At 37.2% G+C, this 21565-nt stretch overlaps 1 long non-coding RNA gene across 1 annotated transcript in view; it reads right to left on the bottom strand.

The window, feature by feature from the left end:
• Positions 1–21565, bottom strand: part of LOC309661547 — a 544407-nt gene that overhangs the window by 160656 nt on the left and 362186 nt on the right. The gene's annotated exons all lie outside the window — the stretch shown is intronic.

The following is a 21565-nucleotide window of genomic DNA, read 5'->3' on the forward strand; positions in this document are numbered from 1 at the left end:
TTCTTTTCTTTGTCTATGCTCTCCCCCCTTGGTAAGCTCATCCAGTTGTATGATTTTAAGCACATTATATTTTCAGCTTTCTCTCACATTTATAATTTAAGCTTGGACCCCTCTTATGAATTTCATACTTATAAATTCAGTGTTTGCATGAGACAATCCCAGTTTACACTTGTTGTCCGGGTGTAATTATTAATAGAGTTCACTTTCACTCCCTGAAGTGTTTTGGTTTGGATGAAAACTCAAGTTGCCCTTCTCGTAGGTCACACAGGAGGAGATGGCTGTGGATGTGTAGAAGGAACTCGGGGAAAGGCTAGAGCACAGAGTCTAGCACACCATCAAACAACTGTTTGTGTTGTGTTCTAAAGTGGGTCCTTTTAGAGTAAATATACCTTTTCACCTGTGCTTTGCCTTTCTTAGAATTAAATAATTTTAGTTTTTATTAAAAAAAATAATTAAGACTGAATATATAATCTGTGCACATAACTAAACTTTCTGCTTTTTAAATGTATGTTTTTGGAGGAGCTCAAAGCGAATAAGGAGCCAAGGTAAGGACTAGAGATGAACATGGTCCTGATGATGAAGATACCACTGTAGCAAAGGATGATGTCTCAGCTAGCCGTCCATAAGCTACAGTGGTCTCCAAATCTTGTGGTTGAATACTCTATCTTTAAAAATTTTTTAGCATAAGCCACCAATAAATTCAAGTAATTGTATATGTATTCTAAAACATATATAAAAATAGAAATGAAAATGGATGTGATAAAGTCAAATATAATGACTATAAACAAGTTTTTATTTGTAATTTATTAATGGAGTGATTATAAAGATCTCCTTACTCTCACTAATATAATAATAATTTAGTGTGAGCAATGTGATTGAATATCCCAGTATTTAAAAACTTTCGGCTTACAATTTTTCATACAGAGATTTGAAGATCTGGTTCCTGTTATTTGAATATTTGTTTTTAATTTCTATCATAGGTTAGAGAAACCTTACCAAGATAACCAGATACAATTGGAGGGAGTACAGTGTAGTTATACTTACTAAACCATGACTTTCATTTTCATCCCAGATATTAATCATGCAAATGTTTTTATTAAAGTATGGCTAGTAAATTTCCCGATATTTATTATTAAATTTGCTTTCAAATTACTTGAAGGATGTTGCATTTTTATATATTTAGTATATGAGTCCAAAACTCACTGCAATCTTTTGTTTGGAAGACTTATAAACAGGTTAGAAAATTCTGATTACAAGTTTTTTTTTAAAATAAACTTTAATTTTAGAATAGTTTTGAATTACAGAAATGTTGCAGAGAGTACACTGAGTTCCCATGAGGCCCACCCCTAGTTTCCCTACTGTTATCATCTTACACTAGTACAGTACATTAGTCACAACTAATGAACCAATGTTAATATATTACTATTAACTATAGCCCATAGTTCTTTCAGATTTCCTTTGTCTTTGCCTAATGTCCCTTTTCTGTTCCAAGATAGGACATGACTCCTTAGGCTCTCCAGACTGTGACAGTTAACTTTCCCTGTTTTCTCAGACTTTCCTTGTTTTTGGTGACCGTGACAGATTTGAGGAGTACTGGTCAGTTACAGAACATTCCCAAATTTTTAAGTGTGCAGATATGAGCTTTTATAGATGGTACAAATCATATTGCTTTTTGTAACAAATGCATATAGATGTAGAAACATTTAAAAACAGTCATTTTAAACAACTCATCACTCTTAAAAAGCACCTTTTTATTTTTTATTATTAAAACCTCACTTTTATATTGAGTGGGCAGATTATACACAGTTATCACTATTTCTTGAAATTTTCTGCTGGGGGTAAACTACCAAGTGCCACATTTTCCATAGAACAGGTCAGCAGATTTAGAACAACTTGTCTTCTTTTAACAGAAAAATGCACCACTCATCTTCAGTTCAACAACTTTTTAAAGATTTTGATGCAAGATAACAAATACATGTCTGGGCTGTGCAGCAGATTCTCTTGCTCACTCCCCACCTCATTACTGAGGTTTTGTAAGAACTCTATTGCATTTTTAAAATTAATTTTGATTGGAGTATAGTTGCTTTACAGTTTGTGTTAGTTTCTACTGAACTCTCTTGTATCTTAAAGGTCTTTTAAAGGTGAATTGCATCAATGATTTCCTGCAGTACTCTGTGTACTTCTATCTTTTATTTTGCTGCAATAACTTTCCTGTGAATGATGAAGTGAATGGATTAAATGTGTGGCCCTATCCCTGTAATTTTTCCTTATAATCTTTTCTTTAGTCTGGTCAAAATAGTTACTCCATTAATGTTGTAATGTAAATTTTGTCAGGAAAAAACACTATTTTTTAAAAATTAAAGAGCTCACTTTCTGTCAACAATATGTCTTTTATGATACATCTTTAATTTCATGGTACACAAAAAGTTAGTTTTGATGTATCTTATTTTTGAAAGAGAATTTAGCTGTTATATACTAATATACTAAGTTATATCAGAAATATTGGTATTTTCCTCCCATTTAGAGAAAACATATCACCATGTGTAGATTGTTGTTCCAGTTCTTGTTTCTTCCAGTATTCTGTTACGTGTTCTATACATCTTCCAAAATGATTTACTCATAAAAAGGCATATTATTTTATCTCTGTATTGTGTGTGTGTGTGTGTGTGTGTGTCTTCTGCTAATTTTTACTAAGAAAAAGAACAAGGGTTTCCTAGATAATATGTGGCTTTTAAAATTTTTTCTCATAGTGAGAAACTTCTAGAGGTGATATTATGTCTACCATGCAATTTAGTAATGTTGTAAAATTAAAATGACTTTAAACATGGATGTTTATGGAGCTGTGTCTTCATGTTCTGAGTATGTAATTTTAATATGAGTTACTAATTGTGATGACTTCATACCATCACTGAAGAAAATCTCAAAGATTTGTTGTTAATGGTAGCAGATGTCAATCCATTAACTTCCTGATACTTTTAAAATTTTTGGTCTACTTTGGTCGTGTTAGGTATGATTATGTTATTGCAGTTTTCTAAGGCTGCATACAAAGGATAGAAGAAGTGTCAGCCTTTCTATTTTCTTGTTGTTTTTCGTGGGCTGGCACGATTCTTATCACACTCAATCTGTTGGTTTACTTTACCTGAAAAAGTTTGATCCACTGGTCAATTTGCGAAGATTAACTTGTTTAAAACTAGATAATATGATCTATAAATCCACCTAGCCACATGCATTCTGAAATGTGCTTCATTACTCTGAAAACAAAATAACACTTTAGGGCCATATAGTGGGTTAAATGGTGGCCCCCAAAATGTATGTCAACCCAGAACTTCATAATTGGGTCTTTGTAGATGTTATTGAGATAAGGATCTAGAGATGAGATCATCTTGGATTAGGTGGGCCCTAAATCCAATAATGGGTATCTTGTAAGAGACTGAAAAGGAGAAGACACAGGGAAGAAGGCCATGGGAAGTCAGAAGCAAAGATTGGAGTGACTTTTCTACAAGCCAAAGTATGTCAAAAATTGCCAGTAGCCTCCAGAAGGTGGAAGAAGCAATGAAGGATCCTCGCCTACAGACACATTGACATCTTGATTTTGGACTCCAGAACTGTGAAAGAATAAATTTCAGTTGTTTTAAACTGCTAACTTTGTGGCAATTTGTTATGACACCCCTAGGAAACAAATATAGGTTCCATTGTCCACCCTTCTGCCCTGCGACTGTCTCACTCTTTCCAGAGGAAACTTAAATACTATACCTGACTCATGCACACACACCTGACAGTAAACCGAGTGAGGTAAGAGTACAAACCCATGAATTAAATATCAATATCTCAATATTAAGAGAAGCCTTTGTATTGTTCTCACACCCTAAGTAGATGCATCATCTTATACAACACCTGAAGAACATTAACCCCACTTTGAAGACCACTGGGGAGAGAATTTTTATATTTCAAGATGTATCTGTTTAATTGTTTGAGCTGTGTCTTAAGAGTCTTATCAGACGATATTCAAGGCCACAGAGCAGCAAGTTTTTATTCTTTGAAGAGCTGAGGAAAGAGAGTAAGAGAAAGGACATGGGACCAAAACATAGTATTTGGAGGATGTAGAGTAGGGAGGATGGACAGTGAAGTTAGAATTCTGGTCCAGGATGTAGCCCTGGCCTGAACACATAAAGTGCTAACATAGCTCTTTAGGGTCACAAAATATGAATAAACTTAATAAATTTGGAAAAATATTTCTACTTCTTTTTGGATGCAATTATGTCATTATTGCATTTAAAAATGATTAAAATAGTATCAAGTGCATATTGTAGAATACAAGGATAAACAAAAATGTAAGACCTATGATGCTATTACTTGGTATATTTCTCCCACCCCCCACTCCCACCACCCAGTGTATATATTTTTAAATTGGAATCACAGTATAGATTTTTATTTCCTGCTTTTGTTCACTTAGCATTTTATTGTGTGAATAATAATATAATTGGAAACTATGGTGTTATAGGATGAATAATGTCCCACCAAAATTGATACGTTTAAGTCCTAACCCCCAGTACCTCGGAATGTGACCTTATTTGGAAATAGGGTCCTTTCAGGTATATGGTTAAGATGAAGTCATACTGGAGTAGGATGGGTCCTTAGTCCAATATGACTGGTGTCCTTATAAAAAAAAAGGGAAATTAGACACAGATATTTACACAGGGAAAATTCCATGGAAGATGAAGACAGAGTTTGGGCTTAAGCTTCTACAATACAAGGAACACCAAAGATTGCCAGCAAACCACCAGAAACTAGGGGAGAGGCATGGAACAGATTCTCCCTCACAGCCCTCAGAAGGAACCAATTCTGCCACCACTATGATTTTGCACTTGTAACCTCAAGCACTCTGAGACCATAAATTTCTATTAAGCCATCCAGTTTGTGGTAGTTTGTTATGGCAGCTCTAGCAAACTAATACATATGGTGTGGTGGTGAAGTCCATGGACAATAGAGCTAGGAGGTCTGGATCTTAAACTCAGCTCTACCTCTGACAAGCTGTGCTATTGTACATGCTAACCTTTCAGTGTCTCAGTTTACTAGCCTATAATATGGGGAACGATGATGCTTCAGACCTAATAGGTTTGTTATAAGGATTGACTAGGTCCATAGATACAAAGCCCTTAAAGTGGTATTCAGCGTATAGTAGTCATTTAGTTCTCATTTATTACTCTTCAAAACATTAGTAACTGGATATTATATTCTATGTATGTACCTTAACTTATCTAATCATTCTCTATTCTTTAAAATATTATAAATATGACTGCAATGAAGACAGTTATAAATAAATATTTTTTTCCATTAGGCCAGACACTATATGTGCAAACCTTGGTCAGAGAATGTTAGTCTTAAGTTTCTGGATACTATATGTTTAAAAATTCCTACTTTGAACAGCTGTGTTTTAAAGGAATCCCCTCATTGTATCTTGACTACCGTTAGGCATTACAATTAACTAAAAATATTGCTCATTTCATAAAATTATTGTATTTGCTTTCTTTTTGTTACTTGTATGGTAGTAAGATTGAATAAAATTTATTAATTTTTGAATGCTAACAGTTGAGTGATGAGTATTTGGTTGATGAAAAAGAAATGTGGTTCTTATGGGAAATACACTAGAGCCTATCTCTTTAGAGAGGAAAAGTCGAGCATCTCGAAGTCATTCACTTCAACCTGCTCTTATCCCCTATGAGACATTGGACTTCATCAACTCTTTGCTAATAAAATTCATTTTTCTCACTGATACCCTGCAGAGCTTCTCCTCATTCTAGATAAATTGCTAAAACAATCTACAAATATTTTAAAGTGACATGTCATCCATTCACTGAATAAAAAAGGCTTGTGCTGAGTACAACCTTACAGAGATTGAAATAACACTACATTAGGTCTTTATAATATGCGATGTGCCAAGGACTCGTATGTGAAATGAGGCTGAATTAGGAGGTGGGGAGAAATGAATGGGCTGGTGCTTTGTTGCTGTCAGGAGCAAAAGCATATTAATCAATGCCTCTATGAATAAAAATCTGCTAATATCATAATATCATGGCTTAAAATAAACAATCTCACAGGCAGTATGTCTCAAAACAAGCCTTTGTTCTCAAGACGATATTGCTGGGTAAAAATTTGTCTTAAAAGGTGCTGACAATTCAGTGCCAAAGGGAGCCTTATTTTTTTTTAACTCAGGAGTTTAAAAAAATAACTAAAACAAAGACCAAAGAAGAAACCCCTTGTGAATTTTAGTTACTTATGTGTAACATGCCTAGATTTAGGAGTTCAGGAACAGCTTTATTGGATCTTTTAGATCATACGAAATATTCTTTGGTATGTTTCAGGCATCAAATTCTGTCAGCCCAGATTCAGGGCAATCATCATGCATGTATTGAGTTCCAAAAAAAAATTAATACTTTATTCAGTCTCTTGAAAAATGATAAAATGACAAAAAACAAACAGACAAGTCCCAAATCCATACTACTTATCTTTGTGGTAGAAGCTGAAGAATTTTGTAGAAGCTGTAATATAAGGAGAAATGATTATAGTCCTTATTTTATCCTTGTAACTTTCATTCAGTTAATAGTTATCTATTAAGGTCCTACTAGAGCCGGGTTCTGTATGATGCTGGGGACATGACAATGAACAAGAATAAATCCTGCTGCCAGGAATTCACAATCTGGTGGGAAAGGTAGATAAATGAATAACTATAAGGCATAACTATAAGTCATAACTATAAGACAACTGCTATTAAAGAAGAATGTTGGAGAACCATGAGAGTAACGGGAGCAAATCCCACTCTGCTGAAGTGAGGTAGATGGGCAAAGGGCAAGCCAAGAGGCTGGAGAAAGAAACATCTGAGCAAAGTTTTAAATAGAAATAAAAACTGAGTGTGGAATGGGAAAAAGAAGAGAAGTTCAGTGGAATGACATGAGCAGAGATGTAGAAGGGTGTCTTTCATGTCATGTGCAGGGAACTGCACGCACTGGGTAAATCCCAAGTGTAAGTGGATAGGCAAAGGAGGCCAGAAAAGCATGCAGAGCTTGCATGTGCCTACCGTAAAGTTAAATTTCAAGCACAGGCAACGGGAACGCATCCAGGATTTTAAGTTGGGCAGTAACTTGATCAGTGCAGCCTAGAAAATTAACCTCTTAGTAGTGGAAGAGTGGTCTCTGATGGAGGAAGGGTCCATTGAGAAGGAAGTACTAAAGCTTATGTTTTCGCTTACTATGTATCTTAAAAATAATAAAACTATTAGATTGTGCTCAGTTTGATGGAATGCACTAGAAAGAAACTTTACAGTTCCTCTAACTTTTAACCCACTCTGTAGGCTGGCTCCTTTCCTGCCACTGGATGAAATCTCATTGCTTTTCTGATCACTTTTAGGGACAAGTAGAGTATCATTTTAGGAGGTAAAATGCCAAGTCCCTGAAATAATCAAAATGATAACTTCATGTGAAATTAAAGCTTTCTTCTCCTGTACGTTGGGTCTTCTTTGGGATAGGAGGCTGGAGGGCAGAAGCTTCTTTTCTATTCTGTCCTTGTTCTTCATTTTCTTCTTCTCTGCCTCTCCATGCACCAGGGTTGGGATGGACCAAGATGGCGGTGTGAGGAGTATGCTTGTGATCTGGCTTTGGGACCCTTCGGGGCCATGTGGACTCAAGTCATGAGGTGCTCTTGAGGTTTTCTTGGGGATTCATCCTCTCAGAACCTTTGTCTGCAATTCCTACCACATGAGAATACTTCTGTCTTTTCCTTCAGCAGGCCACTTGCTACACCCTTCCTTAGTCCTTCAGATTCCTAGAAATTCACCCTTTTTCAGGGTTACTTTCCTCTTTAGGACAGAGACCATTTCAAGGTATTTCCAGGCCAGCTTTCTCCCATCTGGTTCATACATCTGTTCACTTTCATTCCCATCATAAGTGAAAATGCAGGTCACCCCTAGGGAAATCCTCTCTCTCCAGCTCACTCTTTCTCTTTATCTCTCTGTGTCTCTGTCTCTATCTTTCTCACACACACACACACACACACACACACACACATATTCTTTCTCCATCTCTCTTCTTCTGTCTTGGGTTGATATGACTTCAGTATATAATCGTAGTTCTTAATCTTTCTAAATTCCTAAATACCTGCTTAGCTATCTGATTGATATCCTTAAAGTATCCCTTGATTTGCTTGGGAGAGAGAGAAAAACCTCCTTGAAAGGTAGGGGGAGCTCACAGCACTCTCCAAACTCCAAATGAATTCCAGCCTTTCTGTAGCTGGAGGTGAGTGATCTCTAATTCTTGAAGAATAGGTTTTATTATCTCATCACATTCTTATATGTAATTTATCAACTTTCTGTGGGATTTAGGTATGGGTTTCCTTTTGCAGTGGTTCTCAACATATGGAGCTGAGAATAAATAAAGAGAATTACACTTATTATCCCTGTTAAACCAAGAATTAAATTATGATGTAGAAATATTTAGTACATAGATTAAGATCCTAAAAATATTTTATAGGTATATAAATATATCTATATATCAAGGATAGATTTTCAGAAGAGAGGCTTGATCAAAAGTTAGCACGACACTGGTATAAAGAACACCTTGGATGTGTTTGACAGGATGTGGGGAGACTATTATATGGGGTAGGTGAAATGTGTTGAGGACCTAAACCAAGGGAGCAAAATTGCCAGTGGAGAGGAAGGGACAGCAGAATATCCTGGACTGGGAGATTGACATTATTATGGGGACTTCCCTGGTGGCCCAGTGGTTAAGAATCCACCTGCCAATGCAGGGGACACGGGTTCAACCCCAGGTCTGGGAAGATCCCACATGCCGTGGAGGAGCTAAGCCCATGCACCACAACTACTGAGCCTGCACTCTAGAGCCCACAAGCCACAACTACTGAGCCCACATGCCACAACTACTGAAGCCCACATGCCTACAGCCCTTGTCTGCAACAAGAGAAGCTACTGCAGTGAAAAGCCTGCGCACCACAACGAAGAGTAGCCCCTGCTCGCCACAACTAGAGAAAGACCATGAGCAGCAAAGAATACCCAACGTAGCCAATAATAAATAAATTAATTAATTTTAAAAAGACACTATTATGGACTGAATTGTGCTCCTCTCAAAATTTATATGTTGAAGCCCTAACCCCCAGTACCTCAGAATGTGACTCTATATGGAGATAGGATCTTTAAATAGATAAGTTAAAATGGGGGCAATTATGATGGGTCCTAATCCAATCTGACTGGTGTCCCAATAAGAAGAGGAGATTAGGACACATGAGAGACACCAAAGATGCAAGCACACAGAGAAAATGCCACGTGAGCACACAGAGAGAAGGCAGCCATCTGCAAACCAAGGAGGGTGCCTCAGGAGAAGCAAACTCTGCTGACCCCTTGATCTTGGACTTTCAGTTTCCAGAACTGTGAGAAAATAAATTTCTGTTGTTTAATCCACCCAGTCTGTGATATTTTGTTATGGAGCCCTATCAGTCTAAAACAGATGCCCAATATAGGAGAGTGAAGAAGCGACTAGGACCTTGATTCACCAAGATAAGAGTTACGTGGTGGGGTCACTTGTGTGAGTCTTGGGAGGAGGACTCTTGCCTTTCCCCTTCTGTCCTTACTTTTCTTGTATATTGTTCACTTACAAATCAAGGGTTCATCCAAACTAATATACTGTTCTATGTTGAGGAAAGATAAGATCAGAGGGCATTACACATTATGGTTCAAAGCAAGGGTCTTTGAGTCAGTAGAACTTGTGTTCAAATCCTAGCTATACCATTTTGAGCAAGTTATGTAATCAGTCTTGTGAACTGAATTAAACCAATTTGGTTACTTGCAATTCTGTGGTAAGTGTTTATATCCTCCATAAAGCAAATTAACAAAAGCTCTGTTTATTTTTTTCAAAGATAGATGAAGAATTGAGAGTATCAGCCTTTAGATTATGGCTTTTGATCAGTCTTGGAAAGTGCTGAGTAACCCTGCAGTGTTTTCCCAGTTAGGTACTTCAGATGTTTACTAATGACTGTAGGGAATAAAATAAAACTATATATCAAAGCTATACGTCACATTGTCCAATCCAAAGAATTTTAAGATAAATGAGACATAATATAATACTCCCTAAGTTGACTTGCCCTTCTGTAAAATAGATTAATTTTACCAACATCACATTCATAATGCAAGGATTAAAGTAAATCATGTCAGTAAAGCACTGAGCTTCATTTCTGGCATATAGTTGGAACTTAAAAGTAGTTGGTTATTTTCCCTGAAAGATGACATGAATTAAGTTGTTCTACAAGGAAAATAGCCTCCATTTTGTTGCAAAACCAATAAGTAGGAAATCTGATCTAGGAATTTACTGATCAGTAGCAAACATTTTTTTACCCTACACATCATATTAATTAAGGGATTGCTCTGGTCTTGGATATTTAAATTTTTTTTTAATCAAACATTTGTCAAGCCTCTGTTCTAATACACCTTTTTAAATCCAGGAAAACAATTTTTCTTTCAATCTTTACTCATTTCTGCTAAGAAGTATAAATTTCTATCCAAAAAAGGGTGGGCAAATACTTCTGTAGATTCAGTTTTGAATTGTGAACAATTTACACAGTAAGTTTTTCTCTTTTGTGCAAGAAAGCTGAGAGTTATTAAGACAACATTTTAGGTTTGATATAATCTTGTGTCCACTGGACCAAGAGAGCACAGACCAGATTATTAAATTATATTTTGTTACTGAGGGCATATATGACTTAGGCTATTGTTTAAACTCTAAACATACTTTTTTGATTTATTAGATTACCTCTTTTTCCTTTATCTAATTTCTTGATGTTTTGCAGGCACCACTGTAAATATTAGGAGAAAATTCAGTTCAGTGTCGTAACTTTCAGAAAAGCTGTATTTAGTATAAGATGTCAACTATTCAATGTAAACTGAGAAAGTCAGTCAAAAATGCAAACATTTGGGCTGTGTGATAATCCTCCCCATATTTGGAACCATTCTAAATGGGATAAGTTGAAAGAAGGGAACTGATATTATTACAACTCAATTTCTAAACAATGATTGATCCTTCTCTTTTCCAAAACTGTAATTTAAGCAGGAAAACATGTTGCCTTAGCCATTGCTATATCCTTCAGAAATAAGAACAGCTGTTTTGCCAGCAGTGTGGATTCCTTTTTCTATAATGTAAGTAGCATTAGAAAGAAAAATTTTTCTGATTTCAAAAGGACCAGCTGCTCTGATGTTTTGGGAATATTCCCATATGTTCTGAATGGGAAAAGTTAAATGAAGCCAAACCAAAGACTTCTGACTTCATAAAAGAGACAAAGCTTTTCAAGACTTTCTCAACCAGAAAGTTTATAATTAGAGTATTAATTTCCTGGAGGGAATTTTTGCTTCTTTGTGTAACTTAAAGGACAAGTTTTTTCATTCAGTCTCCCATAGGGTTTTGTTTTGTACTTAGAATTAATAGTCCAATGAGCCTAAAATAGTCCCTGATGCTTGCCTGAAAAGTTAATTCAAGAGCAACTAGTAGTGTATTAAAACATAAATTAGTATTCAAAATCAGGGTCTTGCAGCCCATTATAGAAATATGTGAATCTGCTTTACAAATGACTAATTTCATATTTGTGTTTAAGCTAACTGGCACTGCTTTGAAGACATCTGTTTTATGAATACTAACATTTAGACCATATAAAGAAGAGGAAACAGAAACTTCTCTCCCAAGAAACCCCTTGCTGAGATACTTAATGGCGTACAACCTGTGAATCAGCTAGAAGAGCCTGGTTTAGAAATCAACCACCATTTCTCACATCTATAGCAATGGTCTTTCATTAACTTGTAGAGTCTCTCAAGTTTATTAGTGACAAGAAAGAAATTGCAGTCCTTTGGTCAGGTCCAGACAATGTACGTGAAGTAGGCTGGGAATGGATCCATGTGGGAGGACATGAGACAAAATTTTCTGGTGGGGCTGGGCCTGGAGGTGACCTCTTCATGGGGAAATTGTATGTGATCTTGGACCTAAGAAATGTGTATGTTCCTTTAAGTTCGATGAGTGGATAACCTGAACTAATTGTTTGGGTTAAAGAAGGAAATTTAGCACAGGAAAAAAGAAGGGAATTGCATCTTTATTAGTAAGGCTCGTATTTGTCCTCTAAGCCACCATTTTTAGCCCATGCTATTCCTATATTGCCTTTATCTTCTTCAGACTGTCAACCTGCAAGATAATTTTGTTATATTTTAATTTCTATTGTTTGTGTTGTAAATAGAGTAGGTAATCATATTTTTGTAAAAACATACATGTTCCTTTCCTCTCTGATATTTATGTACACACTGAGGAACTTCCTTCACTATTGCTTCACTCTGATTATTTGAGAATCAACCTCCAAGAGTAAAGGATCTGTCTGTTTATGTAGTCAAACACATCACTTAAATCTGATTTAATTTGGGTAAACTGACACCTATTAATTGTGTTCTGGACAACATAGTATAATGATTAGTGATAATAATTAAAAAATAATAACGATATCAGCTGACATTTAGAGAATGCTAACAAGTTCCAGCTGCTGATGTATTCTGTCATTCTATGTTTTCAGTAATCTCTTATAGCACATATTTTTTTTTAACATCTTTATTGGAGTATAATTGCTTTACAATGGTGTCAGTTTCTGCTGTATAACAAAGTAAATCAGCTATACACATACATATATCCCCATAACTCCTCCCTCTTGGGTCTCCCTCCCACCCTCCCAATCCCACCCCTCTAGATGGACACAAAGCACCGAGCTGATCTCCCTGTGCTATGTGGCTGCTTCCCACTAGCTATCTATTTTACATTTGGTAGTGTATGTATGTCAATGCCACTCTCTCACTTCGTCCCAGCTTACCCTTCCCCGTCCCTGTGTCCTCATGTCCATTCTCTACGTCTGCGTCTCTATTCCTGTCCTGCCCCTAGCTTCTTCAGAACCATTTCTTTTTTTTTTTTTTTTTTTAGATTGCATATATATATGTTAGCATACGGTATTTCTTTTTCTCTTTCTGACTTACTTCACTCTGTGTGACAGCCTCTAGGTCCATCCACCTCACTACAAATAACTCAGTTTCGTTTCTTTTTATGGCTGAGTAATATTCCATTGTATATATGTGCCACATCTTCTTTATCCATTCATTGTCGATGGACACTTAAGTTGCTTCCATGTCCTGGCTATTGTAAATAGAGCTGCCATGAACATTGTGGTACATGACACTTTTTGAATTATGGTTTTCTCAGGGTACGCACAGTAGTGGGAATGCTGGGTCATGTGGTAGTTCTATTTTTAGTGTTTCAAGGAACCTGCATACTGTTTTCCATAGTAGCTGTATCAATTTACATTCCCACCAACAGTGCAAGAGGGTTCCCTTTTCTCCACACCCTCTCCAGCATTTATTGTTTGTAGATTTTTTGGTGATGGCCATTCTGACTGGTGTGAGGTGATACCTCAATGTAGTTTTGATTTGCATTTCTCTAATGATTAGTGATGTTGAGCATCCTTTCATGTGTTTGTTGGCAACCTGTGTATCTTCTTTGGAGAAATGTCTACTTAGGTCTTATGCCCATTTTTGGATTGGGTTATTTGTTTTCTTGTTATTGAACTGCATGAGCTTCTTGTATATTTTGGAGATTAATCCTTTGTCAGTTGCTTCATTTGCAAATATTTTCTCCCATTCTGAGGGCTGTCTTTTCGTCTTGTTTATGGTTTCCTTTGCTGTGCAAAAGCTTTTAAGTTTCATTAGGTCCCATTTGTTTATCTTTGTTTTTATTTCCATTTCTCTAGGAGGTAAGTCAAAAAGGATATTGCTATAATTTATGTCATAGAGTGTTCTGCCTATGTTTTGCCTATGTTTTCCTCTAAGCGTTTTATAGTGTCCGGTCTTACATTTAGGTCTCTAATCCATTTTGAGTTTATTTTTGTGTTTGGTGTTAGGGAGTGTTCTAATTTCATTCTTTTACACGTAGCTACCCAGTTTTCCCAGCACCACTTATTGAAGAGACTGTCTTTTCTCCATTGTATATTCTTGCCTCCTTTCTCCAAACTAAGGTGACCATATGTGCGTGGGTTTATCTCTGGGTTGTCTATCCTATTCCATTGATCTATATTTCTGTTTTTCTGCCAGTACCATACTGTCTTGATTACTGTAGCTTTGTAATATAGTCTGAAGTCAGGGAGCCTGATTCCTCCAGCTTCGTTTTTCTTTCTCAAGATTGTTTTGGCTATTCGGGGTCTTTTGTGTTTCCATACAAATTGTGAAATTTTTTGTTCTAGTTCTGTGAAAAATGCCAGTGGTAGTTTGATAGGGATTGCCTTGAATCTGTAGATTGCTTTGGGTAGTAGAGTCATTTTCACAATGTTGATTCTTCCAATCCGGGAGCATTGTATATCTCTCCACCTATTTGTATCATCTTTAATTTCTTTCATCAGTGTCTTATAGTTTTCTGCATACAGGTCTTTTGTCTCCCTAGGTAGGTTTATTCCTAGGTATTTTATTCTTTTTGTTGCAATGGTAAATGGGAGTGTTTCCTTAATTTCACTTTCAGATTTTTCATCATTAGTGTATAGGAATGCAAGAGATTTCTGTGCATTAATTTTGTATCCTGCTACTTTACCAGATTCATTGATTAGCTCTAGTAGTTTTCTGGTAGCATCTTTAGGATTCTCTATGTATAGTATCATGTCATCTGCAAACAGTGACAGCTTCACTTCTTCTTTTCCAATTTGGGCTCCTTTTATTCCTTTTTCTTCTCTGATTGCTGTGGCTAAAACTACCAAAACAATGTTGAATATTAGTGGTGAGAGTGGGCAACCTTGTCTTGTTCCTGATCTTAGTGGAAATGGTTTCAGTTTTTCACCATTGAGGATGATGTTGGCTGTGGGTTTGTCATATATGGCCTTTGTTATGTTGAGGTAATTTCCCTCTATGCCTATGTTCTGGAGGGTTTTTATCATAAATGGGTGTTGAATTTTGTTGAAAGCTTTTTCTACATCTATTGAGGTGATCATATGGTTTTCATTCTTCAGTTTGTTAATATGGTTTATCACATTGATTGAGTTGCATACATTGAAGAATCCTTGCATTCCTGGGATAAACCCCACTTGATCATGGTGTATGATCCTTTTAATGTGCTGTTGGATTCTGTTTGCTAGTATTTTGTTGAGGATTTTTGCATCTATGTTCATCATTGATAATGGCCTGTAGTTTTCTTTCTTTGTGACATCTTTGTCTGGCTATGGTATCAGGGTGATGGTGGCCTCGTAGAATGAGTTTGGCAGTGTCCCTCCCTCTGCTATTTTTTGGAAGAGTTTGAGAAGGATAGGTGTTAGCTGTTCTCTAAATGTTTGATAGAATTCGCCTGTGAAGCCATCTGGTCCTAGGCTTTTGTTTGTTGGAAAATTTTAAATCACAGTTTCAGTTTCATTACTTGTGATTGGTCTGTTCATATTTTCTATTTCTTCCTGGTTCAGTCTTTGAAGGTTATACCTTTCTAAGAATTTGTCCATTTCTTCCAGGTTGTCCTTTTTATTGGCATAGAGTTGCTTGTAGTAGTCTCTTAGGATGCTTTGTATTTCCGCCATGTCTGTTGTAACTTCTCCTTTTTCACTTCTAATTCTACTGATTTGAGTCTTCTCCCTTTTTTTCTTGATGAGTCTGACTAATGGTTTATCAGTTTTGTTTATCTTCTCAAAGAACCAGCTTTTAGTTTTCTTGATCTTTGCTATTGTTTACTTTGTTTCTATTTCATTTATTTCTGCACTGATATTTATGGTTTCTTTCCTTCTGCTAACTTTGGGTTTTGTTTGTTCTTCTTCCTCTAGTTCCTTTAGGTGTAAGGTTAAATTGTTTATTTGAGATTTTTCTTGTTTCTTGAAGTAAGCTTGTATTGCTTTAAATTTCCCTCTTAGAACTGCTTTTGCTGCATCCCATAGGTTTTGGATCATCATTTTTTCGTTGTCATTTGTCTCTAGGTATTTTTTGATTTCCTCTTTGATTTCTTCAGTGATGTCTTGGTTATTTAGTAACGTATTGTTTAGTCTCCATGTGTTTTTATTTTTTACATTTTTTCCCCTGTAATTGATTTCTAATCTCATAATGTTGTGGTCAGAAAAGATGCTTGATATGATTTCAATTTTCTTAAGTTTCCTGAGGCTTGATTTGTGACCCAAGATGTGATCTCTCCTGGAGAATGTCCCATGCGCACTTGAGAAGAAAGTGTAATCTGCTGTTTTTGGATGGAATGTCCTATAAATATCAATTAAATCTATGTGGTCTATTGTGTTGTTTAAAGCTTCTGTTTCCTTATTAATTTTCTGTTTGGATGATCTGTCCATTGGTGAAAGTGGGGTGTTAAAGTCCCCCAATATTATTGAGTTACTGTCAATTTCCTCTTTTATAGCTGTTAGCAGTTGCCTTATGTATTCTGGTGCTCCTATGTTGGGTGCATATAGATTTATAATTGTTATATCTTCTTCTTGGATTGATCCCTTGATCATTATGTAGTGTCCTTCCTTGTCTCTTGTAACATTCTTTATTTTAAAGTCTATTTTATCTGGTATGAGTATTGCTACTCCAGCTTTCTTTTGATTTCCATTTGCATGGAATATCTTTTTCCATCCCCTCACTTTCAGTCTGTATGTGTCCCTAGGTCTGAAGTGGGTCTCTTGCAGACAGAATATATATGGGTCTTGTTTTTGTATCCATTCAGCCAGTCTATGTCTTTTGGTTGGAGCATTTAATCCATTCACGTTTAAGATAATTATGGATATGTATGTTCCTATTACCATTTTCTTAATTGTTTTTGGTTTGTTATTGTAGGTCTTTTCCTTCTCTTGTCTTTCCTGCCTAGAGAAGTTCCTTTAGCATTTGTTGTAAAGCTGGTTTGGTGGTATAGCACATATTTTTTAACAACTATTTTTTTATGGATTGGGAAACTAGAGCCTAGATAGATTAAGTATCTTTCTTAAGGTCACATAGATAATAGAAGGAAACTAGGATTGGAAGCCTGTGTTGCCTAACTCCAGATCCAAAGCCTTTGTTGTTTTCATTACATCATGCTGCTCTCTTGACTAGGATCTCCCTAGGAACAATGGGGAGGCATGAACCATTTTGATTTCATAGATAATGTCTTCAGTACACTGTGGTTTCTTTTCTTCATTTTACATTCATATCTTTTTAATCTCCCTCCCTTCTACCACAGGTATCCAGTTCTCTCATGCTGCTCTAGACCTTCCCATGTTTAAAGTTATTAGGCTGTTTTTCTTGGAGATGGAAACATTTATGACAATTTTATAAAAAGTATATAGGCAGCAGGCAATACTTACTATAAATGAATGAATCATAAATTACAGAATTTCCACTGTTGGTTCAGGTTTTAGGAGAACTGGGGACTTTCCTGAAACCCTCTAAGTGTTGTCTTTTGGCTAATTTCCTCCACACAAGGTTGACTGTGGAGGAATGGGCTTATTTGGAAAGTTGAAGCTAGGCAGGTCTCCTTCCTTGCCACACCCGCACAACCCACTGCCCCCAGGTCAGGATGAAGCTTTGCTGAATCCCACTGTGGTTCAAGATCCAGAAAGCCCTGTGCTTGTGAATATTCCCTTCATAGTTGCAGCATGAGTTTATGCTGCAAGTGCTTCTGTAATGGTGATGTGAGTTAGAAAAATAAGAGTTGTAGCAGAGTAAGAATTAAGTCTTCTGGATGCAATGGGACCATTCTTTGCATGAATATGACTTTTGGCTTGTGTTTCCTATTATGATTTCTTACAGTGGGGGAATTTTGCTGTGATATGCCACATCTGTTGCTACCATTTTAGGCTACCTTGTTTTTTAAACAGATTGTATATCTTTGGATAACTAAACCCAGAACGTGTTCTAGTCCTATAGACTACATGTGTTTATGTGGTGCATACATCTGGGTATATGTCTGTGTATATGCACCTATGTGCATGTGTGTGTGTGTTTCAGGAATGGGCAGGACTCTTCCTTAGCTTAACAGAAATGTTGCAGTGTGTAAAACTGACGTATTATTTCTCAATGGTGAAACAATCTCTAGACTTCCTATGGGCTTCTATACCATTTAAGTAGAAATATTTTGTATCTTTTTAAAAGTTTGAATTTATGTCTTAGAGGGAGAACTGACAAAAATTTGGAAATAGCCAACAAAATTTCTAAAAGAGACAGAACCCTCACTTGGCATGGTACCCACACAAGTCATTATCTAAAAGAGTCTATATTGTTAACCTAAGTATAAGGGCTTGTCAAAAACTGTGAAAGGTTTGAGACTTTACCTTAGTTGCAACATAACACACTAATCCCCCCAGTTTCATAGATGGTAGGGATACAAGCATCCTGGGTTAGAGACATAGCACAGTTTATAACTCACAACCAATACCTGCAGCCAGATAATCAGCATTTTTGTGCTGTTTCCTGAGCTCCAATTCCCACAAGATGATGTAGAGAGGCCACCAATACCCACACTCACAGTGCAGTGAGTTACAGAAGAAGAATGCAGAATTTAGGAACCAGGAACCACTTATAATGAGCAGAAAGCAAACCTGTCCTCTGCTTTGGAGGAAAACACTATCTCTGTCTTCCAAGGCTGCTTAATATACAATTATCCTTGAAAATATAGTCTGCCACAAAGGACAATCAGTGCCTTTGCTTTTAAGACATGCAGAAATGCAAGAGACTCATGCAGGATTATCTCTCAACAGTTTATTTCTCTGCTTTCCTTTTCTTGGTATCTATTTTTTTCCTTTCCAATACCCATGCCATACTATCACCTTGAATTTATGACCAAAACCAACAGAGAGGTAAATGTTCAATGTGTTAGTTGAATAGTCAATTTGAATCCATTTTATAGCTGATCTGATCATTTGTACAGACATTGGTCAAAAATAACTATCATAAGAAACTTCTACTAGAAAATGTTTTCCCTCAGAACCAAGGCTTGAGGGTGAAGAGTAAAACCTGACTAGGGTAAAGCCTGACTAGGATAGTCAGGATCTGAGACCTCAGGGCCTAGTTCTAGAACAAACACTGAGTCAAAAGAGTTAGCTGAGGATTGGCAAGTGTGGCAGCTATAACTAATCTAGGGAACTGGATTAGAAGAAAAATGTCTTAAGAACTGGCTTCCTAGTTATCTTCTGCTTGGCTTTGCTCCTACACCCATTTTCCATCCTTGTGACCATTCTGTCTGCTGTAAGAGGCCTGTGCCTAGGCACTGCATTACCCAGAATCCCTTGCCAACTGGCTTCCACTGGGAGGCACCAGTAGTGTGATTGAAGGTGGGGAAGAGGGAAACGTAGGGGATTTTTTCCCTAGGCCCTTCTTGGGCCATGTTTCTGGAAGTGACTCAGACCTCCCATAAGTACAGCTCCAGCTCCTTTCAGGCAGCCCTTCTTCCACAGCTCCGGTTCTCACTGGATTCCAGTGTTTCAGGACTAGGCTTCCCATTGTCTTCCCACTGCTGTTTGTCTTAAGGTACCTCAAAATCCCTTAGCAATTCTCTTAACTTGTGCCCACCCCTCTGTAAGTTGAACTTCATTCAGGTCTCTTAAATATTTTGAGTTGGTTTCCGTTTCCTACTGAGACTCTGACTGATAGAACTAGAGAAAAAAAATGGGACCCTAGTCTCAAAGAACCTAAGATAATAATCAGCATTTATTAAGCCATTTCTGTGCATTGGTTTAAACCTCACAGCAAACCTAGGAGGTGGAAACTATTAGTAGCTGCACTAGACAAATAAAGAAACTGGGGCACAGAAATCTAGCAATTGGGGGAACAGAGACTTAAACCCAAGCAGTTGGACTCTAAAGCCCTCACTGGTAACACTACACACTACAAGTCACATGGCCAAGGTCAGACACTGCCATATGCTCCTCTACAGGGCAGAGGCTTAGTCATCATAATCTGAGGAGGAGGCAGGTGACCTCTAAGGAGGCATAAGGCAAGAGTAAAATGATAACAACTGGTTTTCAGGATTAGTGTGGGATCAGGAGCAAGCTGTCCTGCTGCTGAATAACTGGTGCTTTAGTCTAGGACTGGTCCTGCATCATAGGCCTAGACCGAATCCAGTTTTTGGAGGTTAAGACTCCCTAGCTGTGGGAGGGATGAAGGGCTATAGGGACAAGAAGTCAAGGACGGGGGTGGGGGGTCATTGCCATGTCTAGGTTTCAAGCTGTAAAGATCTATGTCCTTTGTAAATAGATATATCCATGTAAGAATGGTATTGATAAAATATACTACTGAATGCAGACAGCAGTTAGTGCCATTCAAAACCAACTAGAATGTCAAAATATTTCAAAAGAGAGCTATATATTAGTAAAATGAATTGAACTTAGTCAAACAGAATGAATAAAATAAAAACAGCATGTACAGTTGAGTGGCCATCTGACTTTCAGATGTCTGGCACTATTAACTTTCCAAAACAACCATGAACATGAAAATAAGCAAAAAGGCTAATAATCCGAAACAATAAAAATAGCCCATAACATATTTCAGAGCATTGAATGGCTAAAAGGAAAAGCATTATTTCTTCGACTAATAATTAGAATAAAACTCATTTCTCATTGGCACCAAAGCCCAGAAGCCCTGGAGAAATAACAGAGTAAACAGTGAAAAGGCTGATGAAAGAGGATTTGGAAATATCCACATACAAGTTGTCTCAGAGAGACAACTGGCTAGTCTCTTTGCAAATGCCATGTGGCCAGAAGAGAGAAGAAAACAATGAACAGTCGTGAGGAACTGTGATGAGAAGTGACAGCTAGTATCAGAAATCCTCACTAGGGGAGGCAGAAGAAATACCAATTTGCTGAATCCAGTAGCCAGAGATCACTCACTGTGCTGGCGAGCATAGCTCAGCCTCTCCTGGCACTGTCACAGTATTCCATTCCAGGCACAGGACAGGAGCCTGTGATCACCTAACTGCTTCAATTCCCAGCAAAGCCTTCTGCATCACCACCTCCTTTATTACTCTACTACAGCCTTGTCTTGATTCTGTCCTTGTAGTCTTAGAAGCTGCTCCAGGGGGAAAAGGAAACGTAGGAAATGCTGATCATAATTTTCCCGTCTTAGTGATTCTGAGTGAACATTTATTTACACCCCAAAAACATGTGAGAGTCTAAAGTAAGAATGCCATTTAATTTTGATAAATCCAGTCTGTCAAACTAATTTAACATTGAAACCTTTTTATTTCTGTTTCAAGAACAACCTTTGGGAAATGCTGCTATAGTCACTCTAGACCAGACACAGGTGCATTCTGGAGTCACCTGTATCAATCAGAATTAGGTAATACAAGGAGAGTTTAATAAACCTGGAACCTGGGCAGTGACAGCAGAGAGCCATTACTGTTCCCTGGATGCTGAAACTGCAGAGACAGACAGCTGTAAGGCAAGAGATGGCCTCTGGGAGAAAGATGCATCCAACCTGAGACATAAACACCTGACCTTCCTATCTTCCCTTCCTTTGCATCTGCTGTTGCCTCTTCTGTATGCCAGTGGCTGCCTCACTGTAAGCTGGAGGGCA

This window comes from Balaenoptera physalus (assembly GCF_965194825.1).
Source record: "Balaenoptera physalus genome assembly, chromosome: 5".
NCBI classification, from domain to species: domain Eukaryota; kingdom Metazoa; phylum Chordata; class Mammalia; order Artiodactyla; family Balaenopteridae; genus Balaenoptera; species Balaenoptera physalus.